This window comes from Peromyscus californicus, unplaced genomic scaffold (genome assembly GCF_007827085.1).
Source record: "Peromyscus californicus insignis strain IS unplaced genomic scaffold, ASM782708v3 Scaffold_11__1_contigs__length_118956290, whole genome shotgun sequence".
Lineage (NCBI taxonomy): Eukaryota > Metazoa > Chordata > Mammalia > Rodentia > Cricetidae > Peromyscus > Peromyscus californicus.
The window spans coordinates 30,878,987-30,892,332 of record NW_026294402.1 but is presented as its reverse complement, the minus strand read 5'-3'; the positions used below and the strand labels follow the sequence as shown (position 1 = coordinate 30,892,332).

General features: G+C 46.8%; 1 long non-coding RNA gene across 1 annotated transcript; it reads left to right on the top strand.

Annotated features, from left to right (window-relative positions):
* Nucleotides 1-9,765: 9,765 nt before the first annotated feature.
* On the top strand, nt 9,766-11,298 carry LOC128103287 (uncharacterized). Its single transcript, XR_008215665.1, has 2 exons — nt 9,766-9,913; nt 10,529-11,298. It is a non-coding gene; the product is annotated as an uncharacterized LOC128103287 (long non-coding RNA).
* Nucleotides 11,299-13,346: the final 2,048 nt, after the last annotated feature.

Sequence of the window (13,346 nt, the reverse complement as noted above, 5' to 3'; positions counted from 1 at the left end):
AGAAACATTTCAATTTTATGCTAGGTTATTTTGTGATTTTAATATTTGATTACATTTATTTATTTAGTGTTTGGGTAAATCCATGCCATGGTGGAGGTCAGAAGAAAATCTTCAGGAGTCATTTCTCTCCTTCAACCATGTGGGATCCAGTCATCAAAACTAATGTTACCAGCTTGGCAGCCAGGGCCTTCACTCTACTTTAATCCATGTGAGGCATATCAAATTGATCCCATTTTTCCCCTTAAGAAATAGTGACTATGCGGCTACAGATTTAGCTCAGTGGTAGAGTACTTGCCTAGCATATCTGAAGCCCTTAATTCAATATCCTGCAACATGAGGGGGTTATAGTTTTTCTGTGTCCACCCAGCTCCTGTGTCCTTGTGTTTCCGCAGCCACTCAGACCCAAATAAACACACACACAGGCTAATATTATTTAAAACTGTTAGGCCATTAGCTCAGGCCTAGCATTAACTAGCTCTTACACTTAAACTCAGCCCATTTCTGTTCATCTAGATGTTGCCACATATTCCATGGCTTTACCTGTGTGCCTGTTACATGCTGCTCCCTGGATGGCGGGCTGGCAGCATCTCCTGACTCAGCCTTCCTGTTTCCCAAATTCTCCTGTTTGTCCTGCCTATACTTCCTGCCTGGCTACTGGCCAATCAGCGTTTTATTTATACGGAATGACATCCCCAGCAGGGGGTGGTAACTCTAACACCTGCTGTTGAGAAATCTGAGTTTTCTTCTGCTATCTCCTTTTTCATAATACATTTCTATATCCTGAACACATAGAATTCTGGGATCGATGCATTTGTTTTTTCTAGCACTAGTTGAAAGAATAACTATTACAGACTGTATTTGTATTTTAAATATGTATTTCCCCTCTAGATTACTGTGTCTCTTCTTTTTTTTTTTTTTTTTTTTTTTTAGAAAATCCTCACCTATTTATTCTTCAAGATTAACTTTAGAACTTTTTTTTTTTTTTTTTTAGGTTTTTTTCGAGACAGGGTTTCTCTGTGTAGCTTTGCGCCTTTCCTGGATCTCACTTGGTAGCCCAGGCTGGCCTCGAACTCACAGAGATCCGCCTGGCTCTGCCTCCCGAGTGCTGGGATTAAAGGCGTGTGCCACCACCGCCCGGCAACTTTAGAACTTTTTAATCAAACACTCTGGGTCTGGGCTGCATCCTTTGATTATAATAATTAATGTAGTCCATATTACTTTGCAGATCATCTGCTTCTTGTTGCTTCTGGGTTATTGTTTTGTGTTTTGAGACAAAGTCTCATTATACAGATACAGTTGGTCTCACACCCGTCATCCTCCTGCTTCGGCCATGTACCACCACATCTTGATTTGTTTACATGGTTAATGTGCTGGATCAGTTGGTCCTGTCTTAAGAAAATCATCAGGCGCCATACTAGGTGTAAAGACACACAGACACCCAGGCCAAGAAGCCAGCTGTTGATGGGAGGGATGCTGGGGTGAGGTAGTTCTCAGAGGGTCATGCTCAAGTAGAGGCCCCAACAGAAGCTCTAGGCTTGATGAAGGCCCTCTACCTGTCATGACATCTCTTCTGGGTCCTGTCCAGCTCCAAAGTCCTTTTCACTAGTGTTGCCTCTATGCCATGGGCTTCAGCCTCTGCTTTGGCCTCCCTGGCGTGGAGACAGCAGAGCCATGTCTACTGTATTTCCTCCTCTTTGGGCCCAATGCCCTACCCAGGGCTGGGCACCCAACGTGTGTTCCCCAGACACTGGAAGAGAGTGAAAAGGGGGGAACAGGTAGCCCCTGTGTGTGGCAGAGGTCTGTGTGGGCCGGTGTGTTCTGCAGCTCACTTCAGTGTGAAAACAGGTCTCTTGGGGATCATGTTAGCTTCGGGGCCACACTTCAGTGTCCTCATGCTTACCTAGGAAAGACAGCAGAAGGAAGAAGGCCTACAGTATTGGTCCCAACCATACTTAAAGCCTGTATATACTTGGGTATAAACAAGCTGGGAGACCCAGAACCACTTGACACATTAGGGGAGTTGTAAGGCCGTGGGTAACTTCCTGTGTTTGTTGCTATCTGCTGCAAAGAACAGAAACTCTGAAGGAAAGGCTTTGTCAAAGGGGGGAAAAGCGGTAGGTCCTACAGCGGCGTCCTGAAGCCCGTGTGGCACAGTACTCACCAGCCCCGTTCTGAGCTGCTCTGTGCTCTCGGGGGAAAGATTCTCTCAATCTGTGAAGAGTTTCAAAATGTTTGTGGATAGCATGCTTGACATTTACTATAGTCTGGAAGCATTAAGATTATGATCGCCGCCGCCGGGTGTGCTGGCATAAGCCTTTAATCCCAGCACTCAGGAGGCAGAGGCAGGAGGATCTCTGTGAGTTCAAGGTCAGCGTGATCTACAAAGTGAGTTCCAGGCCAGCCAGGGCTACATAGACCCTGTCTCAAACAAAACAAACCAGACTGTGATCACAGCCCAGAGGCTGACATGTGACAAGCTGTCTCACGAGTACAAAAAGCCTGAAGAGAGAAGAAACATAGCCAGACCAGCCGACAAGTGATGCCTTGACACCTTTCAAGAGCATTATTTTAAAAAATCTGGGGGCGGAGGGCGGAGGTAGCTGGAGAGATGGCTCAGTGGTTAAGAGCACTGACTGCTCTTCCAGAGGACCTGGGTTCAATTCCCAGCACCCACATGGCAGCTCACAACTGTCTGTAATTCCAGTTCCAGGGGATCCGACACCCATGGCAAAACACCACTACACATAAAAATTAAAAAAAATTAAAAGAAATGTAGCTGCTGGACCCATTCAAGCAGGCCTATCATCCTAGCTACCCAAGAGCTTGAGGCAGGCGGAGCACAAGTTCAATGCCAGCCTTGGCAGTTAGTAAGAGCTTGTCCCACAGGAAAGAAAGAAGTAAAGGGGAGCTAGAGATTAGCTCAGGGGTAGAGCCTACTACGTGTGATGCAGGAGCACACGTGTGTATACACAAACACACACACACCCCTCTGATTAAGTTGAACATGGTAGCATACACTTCTAATCCCAACACTTGGGATGCTGAGGCAGGAGGATCATGAGTTTGTGGCCAGCCTGGGCTACATAGAGAGACCTTGTCAGACAGAGAAAGCCCTCTAAGGAGTGGGGTTCAGTGGTTGAGTGCTAAGCGTAAAGCCCTGGGGTCTATCCCTAGCACTACAAAAAAAAATTTTTTTTTCCTTTCTTACTGGAAGAATCTTTATGAGACTAAAGTGTTGACAACTCTGTCATTCCCAGAACTTTCTAGCACCACCTCTCCACCCCATCCCTGCTGCCTTAGTTTTTTAGTATTTTTTTCCCCTCCTCTCTTTTAGGGGGTGGGAAAACTGTCTTGAACAAGCAGAATGTTTTATCCAAGGTGTTTGGCAACGAACCTGGGTTCTAGGAAAGATTTATGTCTTGGTCTTCTGGCACTGCTTCGTGTTAGCTCACTTAAAATAACTGAATAAATGAGTTCACTTTATCCTGTCGAAGTGGAGCCCAGGGCGGCTTGGTACCCAGCTGGGGTCCATGGGGACCTGAGGCAATGTTCATGTCTCAGCCACTTACTCTGAGCTCAGCCCGTTTTATGTCTATCTGAGATCATTAAATCGAGGTGGGCAGGGGGCAGAGAGACCTAGGAATGAATGGTGTGATGGAAACTCCAGCTGGAGTCAAGGAGACACAGCCAAGAGCAAGGATATGGGGGTCACAGAGAAGGCTGTCTGCCTCTACCCTGTCTCTCCCAGTCTCGAGTCTTTAGGGCAGGGGCAAGGCTGGTTGCTTTGAGTTTTAGCTACAGGAAAGCCCTTCCAGAAAGTTCTTCCTAGCTGAGCACCGTGGCACACATTGATAGTTACAGCACATGAGATGCAGAGGCAGGGGGACAGCCACAAGTTTCAGGGCAGCCCAGTCTACATAGTAAGCTCCAGGCTGGCCAAGTCTTCGTCTGTGTGATCCTATCTCAAGAAGAAAACAAAAAAGTTCTCTTCGGTTACTGATCCCTAGAATATATAAATTTTCCTTTGCTAGAATATGTAAACGTTCCTTTCTTGGTAGGTCATATCTTTTCTTCTTTCCCCTGACCTGTTACCATTATATCACTGAACCCTGGGACAATGTTGGTCGCTCCAAAAAAGGAAATATGAATTCCTCCTGGACAGACTTTTGGAGTCTCACCAAGGCCCATCCCTCTCATGTGGGTTGGCAAGATGGCTCAGGGGGAAAAGGTGCCTGTCACCAATTCTGATGGTCTGAGTTCAGTCCCTGGGAACTACAAGGTAGGAGGGAGATGACTCCTGCAAGTTCTCCTCTGACCCTCACTGGCTGGCAGTGGCACAGCAATGGAAAATAAACAGAAAAGGGTTTGCCAAGCAGCTTTGCTGACATCTTGAGGTAGCAGAACTAGAAGAAACAGAGGACTAGAAAAAACAGAGAGGGGGTTGGAGAGGTGACTCTGCAGCTAAAGAGCACTGGCTGCTCTTCCAGAGGACCAGGGTGAGTTCCCAGCACCCACATGGTGGTTCACAACCATCTGTAACTCTAGTTCCTGGAGGATCTGACGCCCTCTTCTGGCATAAAGGGGCATCGGGTATGTCTATGGTACACAGATATACTGCAGGCCAAACACCCATGCACCTTAGAACAAAGGGCAGGCCGGAGCCCAGGTCCTGTGTCTGCCCATCCAAGAACACACCTGTATAACCTTCCAGTCTCCCCCCACACTGAGCCTGGTACCCCCTTGCAGAGTCCTCTGTGAAGGCTGGGGGCCCTGGAATGGTTACAGTTGTTTGCATTTGGGTAACTCAGCGTGTGCCCATGACTGTGAGAAGTCCAAAGAAGGAATGGTGCCAGCTTAGAAGAAAATGAGCGAGTTCCGAGAAGCACTATGGCCACTTCGTGCCATTTTACAAATGAATTACAAATGGCAATGAGTGACCCTCCTGCAGACTGTGGCCTGCTCAGATCGCTCCTGCATCAGGACTACCCAAACCTCCATCACTCCTCAGCTGCTTGGCCATCTTTGCTGGTCTCCCTTCTACGTGTCCAGGGAAATGCATCCTCACATCAGCATGCATTAAATCCTGTAAGACAGAAGTTTTTCTTTGGAGTGACCAGGTCAGTGAACACAGGGTACAGACCAGACACCAGCAGTGGTTCTCTGTGTGGACTCCAGAGCAGCAGCCTCAGCACCACCTGGGAATGCTCTAGAAACAGAAGTTCCGGAACCGGAAGGTGGCTCAGTGGTGAAGGTGCTTGCTGCACAGGCATGAGGATCTGAGCTGAGATCGCCAAGCACCCTATAAAGGCTAGGTGTGCACCAGCTGAACTGAAACAGTGAACTGCTGGTTCAGTGACGAGATGCTGTTGTCACTAAATTCAACTTCTGGCCTCCACATGTGTACACACACACACACACACACACACACACACACACACACACACACACTACAAATTCATAGATCCCAGAACATACCACCTAAATCAGAAACCCTGGGGTGAGGCCTAATTATCTTTTCTCTCAAAACCTCCAACTGACTGTTGTAGCCACTGAGAACTCTTAGCCAGTACTGACCACTTTAGAGTGTTCTGGTTGTTTTCTGTGTGTGCCCCAGCAACTCCAGCATCGCTCTGCTTATCCTCTCTCTGAGTCTTTGTCAAAGCTGCCAGTCCCTTCCTGCAGTACTCAGACCCCTGCCCCTTCTCTCGGGGTCCTTGTGAAGACACAGCTCATGAAATCAGACACAGCCTTTTATGGTTTGTCTGAGAAAGAGAAAGCACAATGTGAATGGGCCTCTGCATGAAGGCAAACACCTTGCAATCTACATACTACAGTGCAAAATACCAACTTACATTTCTTTCTTACCTATGACTTCTTGGGTCAGAATTCAGGAGAGAGAGGAGAACCCAGGAAATAAGTGCATTCCCCATGCCCACATCAGTGCTCTCAAGAATATTCTGCAGTGACAGACAAGCTCGACACCTGCACTGTGTTGAGGAACAATTCTCTACAGGTCTCTTACACACCTCTAGTTTTTAAGCAGAAGCCTTGACTATATTCTGAATGCTTGAAGGGCAGTTACTATAACTGTCAGTCCTAAGGCAAATCTTCCCTCTTGTTAGCTTGCAAGCAGGGTGAAACAGGAGACCTGTCCTTATTCTCGTTTTGTTTGTGGGTTTTGATTTTTCAAGAAAGGGCCTCACTGTGTAGTCCTGGCTGTCCTGGAACTCACTCTGTAGATCCGCCTGCCTCTGCCTCCAGAGTGCTGGGATTAAAGGCATGCACCACCATGCCCTGCTTGCTTCTGTTTCTTGAGTCATCACTGCACTGCAACAACTGAGCATTTGAAATGTGGTGATAGTGACTTAAAAACTCCATTTTCCATTTTCATTTTAAATGGCTGCAACTGGAGATGGACTACCATGTTACAACAGCATGGGATAGAATGTCCTTGCATAACCTAGAGTTGCCACTGGTCAGGGCCACTGCCCAGGGAACAGCCACTTCCGAGATGTAAGTGTGACGTAGGAACCACTATCTGAAGGATGCATTGTTAGATTACAGCTCCTGCTCAGGCCATAGTATCTCCACAGCAGCCTTTACCCTTTCACAGATACCATGACGGACACCCTACTGAAACGCCCATCGTGAATCTCTGGCTAGCAGTTGTCCATGTTTCTCACCCGGGGAAGTGAGTTCACATTAAAGGTGGTATTGGTGGCCACACTCTCCTGTTCCAACCTTACCTGCTTCCAGCCTGGAAGCAAAGAGCTTGGCTGCAGGATTCTACTGGGAAACTACCCCCATCCACAGAAAGTAGAAGAAGAACCCCCCCCAACCCCCGCACCCAGCATCATAAGGGTCCTGATTTCCTCCCCTAAGAGCCCTTCCATGCTGCTGTCTGTGCTGTTAATAACTCCTCTAATGAACTCTATACACCCAACAGTCCGCCCCAGTGTCCCCTTGAACCTACATCCAAGACCTTTGATTGTCTAGGTTATTTTCAGCATTTGAGCGGAATCATGGAGAGGCCAAGCAGAAAAACATGTCCTTTTCCATAGACCCACAAGGGTGTTCCAGCAGGGCATCATGCTGAAAGTAAAGGGCAGTTAGTCAATGGTTGTCTTGAAATGGAAGATGTTGATGACGTAGGAAATGCCTTTTGAAAGAGGTTAGGAGGCCAGTAAGGGAAGATACGGCCAGAGAGGAGAAGCCACCATGCAGTGGCCCTTGAATCGCCTCAGCTCCACCATGCCTTTCTCCTCTGTTTGAGAATGCCACCCATCCTCCCCGGGTTGCCTAGGACTCCCTTCGGGGTTCTCCTCAGCTCCCCAGACTTCTGCCCCTCTCACCTCCAGGCTCAAAACAGTCTCCTCTTTGATTGCTGGCTCCTCCCACTGCTTGTCAGGTCATCTGCACCTAATCAGGAGGAGCTGGGCCTGAGGGATGATAAACGGGGCTTCTCATTTCAATAAAGTTTGTGTAGAATATTGGAAACAGCTGTGGACCTCCACTGGCCCTGGAGAGCCTGTGGGGGCCTAGCATGGGGGTAGGGGTTGAGAGGAGGGAACGTCAGGGCTGGAGATTGTTTAAAAGGTGCTTAGCCACCGATGTTGACAGAGCTAGCAAGTGTAAGTCAGTTGCAGCTTCTACCTGGAGCACCGGGCTGAGAGGCAAGTGGAAAGCACCATGTAACCAGAGGACATCCTCAAGGCTGGCAGGTCTCCATTACCCAGCAGCCATTTGCTTACATTTATTGTCAGTTATTTTATAAATGCCACATAGTTGGTTTTCTCACCTCACAAAAAAACCCACTTCAGTTTGCTCTTTTTAAAAATTTGTGTTGTGCATGTAAAGTAAAATTTGCCATCTTGCATATGCTTTCTTTTTCTTTTTCTTTTTTTGAGACAGGATTGTTTTAAGTATAGTCACATGGTTGTCTAACCCATCTCTAGGATGTTTCATTTTTGCAAAGCTGAAATTCTCTCTCAGTTAAACAATTCCCTACTGCCTCTTCTTCCCAGCCCTGGCAAGCACCACTCTATTTTCCATTTCTGCGATTGTGACTCCTCCAGGGACCTCATATCAGGGAAATCATACAGCATTTGCCTTTCTGAGACTTATTGTTTTAATAATTGCATAATAGTCTATCATATGGGGGCTGCACAGCTTAATCAGTGAAACGCAGCACAAACATGGGAACCCAAGTTTGATGCCCAGAATTCATGTAAAAAGCTGAACTTTTAATCCCACCTCTGGGGATGCAGACACAGATCTTGGAGCTCTGAGACTGGACAGTCCAGCCTTCTTAGTGAGCCCCAGGCCAGTGAGAAACAGTGCTTCAAAAAACAAGCTGGATCTCACTTAAGACATCCACATACATATGCTCACACATGGACACCTGCACACGCATGTGTGCCCATGTGAACATGCATACACATATCACTATGCCATTACTACACTGTGAAACACACACACACACACACACACACACACACACTGTATCTTGCTTTTTTTTCTCCATATGGCTTAATTCCCAGACTTCATATAAATTGGCCAAAGAGATTCATATTTTTATTTTCATATGCTTTGATAGGTACCGTTCTTAAAAGGCTGAGGCACTATCCATAACTTCTAAGAACCTCAACTTCCCCAGCACCAGGTGTGACCATTCTGAAATTTCAGTCTACTGTCAAATGAGAAGAGGTATCATATATTTTAAATTTGCATATCATTGACTATTCATGAGGTAAAGCATCTTTTCATAAATTCATTGGCCATTTGGGTTTTCTTTTCTATAAATGACCTATTTGTGTCTTTTGCCCTTTTTTCCTGCTAGATTATAGTTCCTTCTTACTGATGAGTCCAAGGACTGCTTTGTATAGTACAGATGTTAACCTTTTATTCACGATACATATTGAAATATTTCCTTTGGTCTATTTATATCTGCTGTCTATATTTTGCTCCATAGATTACAGATTTTCTAGTTTGTTTAGAAAAATCTCAAACTCTAGATTATATAGTTGCCTAATATCATTTTCTCATGAAAATGTTTTAAATGTTTAAATCTTGCTTCTCTCTAAAATAAGGTGAGGTAGAAAACTCAACTATTTTTTTAAATGCAGACATAGTTGTGCTTGCATAATTTTGAATAAGCTGTGATTGAAATACCACCTTTATGGTTCCCTATAATCTGTGTGCATTGGTATGTATGTCTGGACTTGGTTCTGTTTCTATCCTGAGTTGATATTTATCTTGTCTTTTTCTATTTGTCTTTACTTTTAATATATGATTTGTTCAAAGTGATTTTATTGTTTTCCTAAGGCCATTTTTGCCTCAGGAGAGAGCATCTGGCTGCTGTTATTTTTATCATTACTATTAAAAAATTCTTGGACCTGCAAGATGGCTCAGAGGATAAGATTGCCACCAAGCCTGATAACCTGACTCCCAAAAGTCCTCTAAAGTTCACATGCCATGGTGCAGGCATGTGTGAACGTATAGACACACACACACAAACACATATGATATGTATGAGTGGGACTCAGCTGTTAGTCAAGAGCACTTCTTGCTCTTTTCCATTGGACCCGGGTTCAGTGGGACCCACAGCAGGCAGCTCACAATTCCTTATAGCTCCAGTTCCAATGGAAGCTGACACCGCTAATCTTTGAGGGCACCTGTGGGAGCACTCACACAGACACACACAATTTAAAATAAATTTAAAAAATAAATGTAAAGACAGCTTAAATTCTTTTCAGCTTTCAGAGCCTGTGAATGCCAGTAACCCTCCAAAACAAGCCCGGTCGGGCTGGGCTGTCCACACCGTATGAGCTTCTTCAGGAATCAACACCTACATGGCACAGCATTGTTCTTTCTATAAGCAACAAGGTTGAAAGACCCAACTTTCTGGCCCACGGTAAATAATACCCCAAGGCTCCTGTTTCTCAGCCCCAAGCTTATATTCTTCTACACAGAGCTTGGGCCCTGTAAACCTTTCTGCTTTGCCACGGCTCCTTATTGGTCTCAGCCACTAGAGGGAGTGTGTAGGCTGGAGCGGAAGGCTGAACAAGCTCCTATTAGTGCTCCCAGCAAGTAGCACCCAAATGGCGCCTTCTTCATCCCAGCAGCTGCAGGCCCACCCTACAGCATCAGGTGAATCCAGTCTGCAGATTTTCCACATTTGTATCTTCATCATCTACCCTACCACCCGCAACCACCCTATACTCCTGTCTAAGAGACCCCAGCATTAGCTGGCAGCTGCTCCAAGGTCTGGGCTTGCAAGCCAGTCCTTCTCACTCCAGGACCCCACCGCCAGCTGAGTGGAGTCCCTCTTCAGAGGCCCCTTCCTTGAAACCTTCTCCTCTGGTTTTTCCAGCCCTGAGACTGGGAGGTGCGCTTGCAGGTGTGGCTTCCCTGTACCCCAGCCTTCTCTTGTTACCCTCCCCTTGCCTAATTAACCTTAGGCCTCGTTATCAATTCCTCATGTTAAATGTTCTTTTTCAGCTAATGCATGGTTTCTGTCTCTCGACAGGACCCAATTGGCACACGTAATGAGGAGTTGAAGTTTTCTGGGGCTGAAGGTTGCTTCTCTTGGCTGCCCTGCATGCAGCTCCCCCTCCCTCCCCCATTCCCAGAATTATTTGGCTGCTAGTTGCCAAGGAGACGGCTGACAATTTCCAGTTGCCAAGCCTCCCCCCTGAAGCCTACAGAGACATTCTGGGAACTCCTTAGTCCATCCTGAACCCTAGCCAGAAAACTTGGAACACCGGGCCAGGTTGGGGTGGAGGGCTTTGGAAGGAGGCGAGGGAAGCCAGCCAGTCCTGAAAGAAGGAGAGGGACTGGAGGTTTATGTGGACTCTGGTTTTCTCCACAGATCCCAGGTGCCTGGCCTGCAGTCAAGGGCTAAGGGCTGGCCTTGATGGATGCCCCTTCTGCTCTGTGTGAACAGATGCTCATCGGATTCAGCTCAGGTGTTAACTGTGTCTTCTAGACAGGCCTTTTTACCACAGACGCAAAAACGGTCTCCACACTGTCACCTCAGGCCTAAGAGAAGCCCCGGCTGCTTCTATCGAGGGAAAATCCAGGAAAGAACCTGGCAGCTGAAAGCTGGGAAGGGAAACTTGGACATTTTGTTGGCACCAAGCGGCACTTAACACCCGTTGAGACCGAACGTCACAGCCCATGCTGTTTGATAGGAATGACGGCAGTGTCAATCACAGCAACGGGAAATCTTACTCTGCAAACGTATGTGTGCAAAAATACACACATTTCCTTTATTTCATTAAAATCGGATTGATTGCAGGGGCTCTCTCTCCCTTCCAGTGTCCACCAGAATCTAGGAGGTGCATTGCTATACTTTGAAGAGGTCTCCAAAAGTTACATGTTTCTGGGGCAATGTTATTACCGGATGGGCTTATAAGAAGCAGTTAGACACCATCACTGGGAACGGGATTAGGTGCCCTTATCAAGGGGCTGGTGAAGGGACTTTATTCCTTTTTGCCCTCATGCCCTCTGCCACATTAGGACATGGCACTCATCCCCTCCAGAGTCATAGCATGAAGGCACAGTCTTAGAAGCAGAGAGCAGCCCTCACCAGACAGTCAAGCCTTCCAGCACCTTGATCTTGAACCTCCCGGAGCTGATCCTTCTAAATTACCATCTCTGTTCTTCTGTCATAACAGAAACCACAGACTGACACTTGGAAGACACCATAAACAGGGACAGGCCTCTGCTCCCCTCAGTCCAGGCTGCTGGCATATCCCTTATCCCTGACTACAGTGGGCCTGTGCATCAAGGGTGGCAGTCACGTCTCTGCCCTGGGGCATAGCCTGCCTTCCCCAGGCTCATTCCTTTCTGGGTGCCTCTTGACCTCTGAGGAAGAAAACCTCTTCATCTGTTCTAGCCACCCCCACAGGCCTTGATCCTTACTCTCCCTCAACATACCTCACACACCTATTCCATAACTTCAGACTTCTAAAAAATTAGGAAAAATTTAGCTTCTGCTCATAATCCCTGTGGCAGTGTAGAACTGGACATATGGTTGAAGTGTCATCAATTTTATTTTTGCAGATGTATTTAAGGTTTATGAAATACATTATTATATTTCATCAATGAATACTTTAATATTTATTTTAAGATAGAAACACAAAAAATAAAAAATAAGTAAATAAATAAAAAGATAGAAACAATGCGTATTCATGAAAGTCTTACTTTACATAATCAAATTAACAATAATTTTTGATATTATCTGATAATGATCAATCCCATGTTATAGAAGAAAAACTAGACTCAAAGTGAATAAGTAAAGTGTGTATGAGTGTGAGTGTGTGTGTGTGTGTGACTGAGGACAGAACCTAAACCCTTGCATATGCTAAACATACTCTCTGAGTTACCCGCCAACCCTGTAGTCACATTTTTTTTTTTTTTTTTTTTTTTTTTTTTGGTTTTTCGAGACAGGGTTTCTCTGTGTAGCTTTGCGCCTTTCCTGGAACTCGCTTTGGAGACCAGGCTGGCCTCGAACTCTCAGAGATCCGCCTGGCTCTGCCTCCCGAGTGCTGGGATTAAAGGCGTGCGCCACCACCGCCCGGCTTGTAGTCACATTTTTAGCCTAGGAAACAGGGATAGAGAAGGAAGGCTTTACACAAAGGGACCCAGGAAAGGCCTGATGTGAAGAGGCCCCTGGAATGGCCAAGCAGGTGGAAGGTTGTTCATTTCCAGACTTCTGGCACCAGACACGAGACCTTCTTTCCCTCAGCCCAGCAGGTGTGCTAGCTCCTGTCACACCCTCGACTGCTCTGCTCCTTCCTTCCTCCCTGACACGCTCATCTCCCTTTCCCAGCCACTCCAGCAACGACTTCCTTCATTTCCTCTCCAGTCCCCAAGGTGCAGTTTGCAAAGTGACTGATCGGTGACCTTAGCTGCTCCTCTGTCCCTCTGTCCCTCCTCTCCATTTTGAGCACAGCCAAGGATGCGCTGAGCGTGGAGCCTCTGACCCGTGTCCTCTCCAGATCCTCAGCTCATCTCCTGCTGGTGTCCCCAGGGACCCGTGTTGGGCTCCAAAAGGTGCACATGGAATAGCTATTAACTTCCAGAAGCATCTGTTCCCCCTGTCCCAGCTATCCGTCCTTCCACACTCTGCTTCTCTCTAAAGCCCTGATACTGCAGTCAAGTTCCAAAATGGTTACACAGGCCCGAGAGCTGGGTTAGAGCACAGAGCACAAAAGGACAACTACTGTTGTCTCTAAGAGGCAGAGAGGTGAGGAGACAAGAGGTCGAAGGACCCGAGTTACCTGACTCTGAGTTACCTAGCAGCCAGTCTGATGTAGCTATTAACTGTGGCAGGGCAGAGG